The sequence below is a fragment of the Coptis chinensis genome, chromosome 6 (genome assembly GCF_015680905.1).
Source record: "Coptis chinensis isolate HL-2020 chromosome 6, ASM1568090v1, whole genome shotgun sequence".
Taxonomy (NCBI): Eukaryota; Viridiplantae; Streptophyta; class Magnoliopsida; order Ranunculales; family Ranunculaceae; genus Coptis; species Coptis chinensis.
In genome coordinates this window covers 88,940,251-88,942,176 of record NC_141461.1, presented here as the reverse complement: position 1 = coordinate 88,942,176, position 1,926 = coordinate 88,940,251, and positions in this window count along the sequence as shown.

Below are 1,926 nucleotides of genomic sequence, written 5' to 3'. Positions count from 1 at the left end.
TATCTATCACAATTACTCAAGCAACAAGATTACTTGAGCTACAAGGACTCTCTACTCTACCTATATAAATATCACATTATTTTTCATAAGGAACTACGTTGAAACTTGATCCCCTAGAGAATAGATCTTGGCATGCGTGGGTGACCATTATTTGGTTCGGTTTCATCTCCCTCAACATCAAATTCCTCCGTTTCTTAGTGCATTATTTACCATTGCTCTCATTGTGTTGAAGCGGTTCTTATCACAAACATAATTGGCGCCGCCTACATGGGGAATTTAGAATTCATTATCACGCGGAAACAATTAAGATGGTAAGTACAAGAAGCGCACCAAATAGTTAACATATTCCTCCCGCTAATAGGAATTGCAACCCTCGAAATTCAAATCGCCAATGCAAGAACCGTTGAACAATCAAGTTGCTCCTAGTGGTAAGATCAATTCTCAACATCCAACCGTCAGCGCCACCACCGCCACCACCCTCACCGCCACCGCTACCGCCACTCCTAAGATGGTTGGCGTGAGTTACGACAAATCAAAAATTTAAAATAGGAACTTGAGAAGGAAGTCGCAAAAGGCAAAGGCGGTGGGCGAGGGGGTCAAATTCAACAACATCATGCGACCAATGGCGGATGCGGGCCATTCCAGTTAATGGGGACCGTCTTGAAGATCCACTTCATCGCCCTCAACAACGTGTTATTTCTCAAACACAATCAACCAAAGGCACACTCAAAGAGTAATGACCTTATTACCCGTGCTTATGGGGAGAGAATCGGATTGGGGGGAGAACTACTACCCTAGACATGTCCGATCTCAAATGGAAGATTTACCTCTCGAGAAGCAATTTGAGGGAAGACCGCCATCCGAGATATGTCATGGGAAGGGAAGGCGACACATCGCAACAAAAGCAAAAAAAACATGGAGAAGTGGTATAATTATACCGACCACCCGCCATGGTGACTATCACCTAGACAGTTGGTTATTCTGTGGATAGACAAAGACAATCACCGGTCGGAGCTGATCATCGCATTACCACCAAAGATCTCTAACTCCAATAAGAGATAATGGAAGGTATCCTTTCTCCACATGGGCACTAATAATCGGCCCAATTGTTCGAGCCAATACTTTAACTCTAAATGTAACAAGCGGTTTGAAAGAGTTGATTGCAAAAGAACTTAACGATAGAGAGTCGAGGATGTAAGAATGAAAAACTTGACAAATAGTCGATGATGGCGCATTTGATAAGTTTTTTGCTCGACATTCGTGAAGCTTACCACCATCCCGACTTCAAACAACCCGATTTTGAACTTTATGATGAGTCGGGAAGGAGATCCCGACTTGCATGTTCTATCGCTCAAAAATAAGTTGGTGTTATGGGGTGGAGATGATCCGCTTATATGTAAGCTCTTTCCATCAACTCTAAAGGGAGAAGCATTATTACTGGTTTAGTGAGTTGCCTTCAAGATCAATTCACCAATACAATGAACTAGAAAATCAGTTTGTTAATCGTTTCCGCCACAATTGCAAGACGCCAAAGGATGTCGACTCACTTTTTGAACATCAAGCAACAACGTGGACGAAAAGTTACGTACTTTAGTTACTGTGTTCAAAAAAGTAGCACCAAAGAACGGCGGTACAAACGCCCGAAGAAGGCGTCGAAGAAAGTATAAGGAAAAACTTCATCCTAGATTGGACCGACCGGACAGTGGAAGGCCGACCTCGCAGATTTCGCGGAAAATCGCCATCCTAGACAGTCCGGCCCGCGGGAAAAAGGCGCCACGGAAGAAAGTATAAGGAAAAACTTCATCCCGTGACCGACCGACTTGACGGGGGAAGGCCGACCTCGCAGATTTGTGGAAAATCGTCATCCTAGACAGCCCATCCGCGCAGGGAAAAAGGCGCCACGTAAGAAAGTATAATGAAAACCTT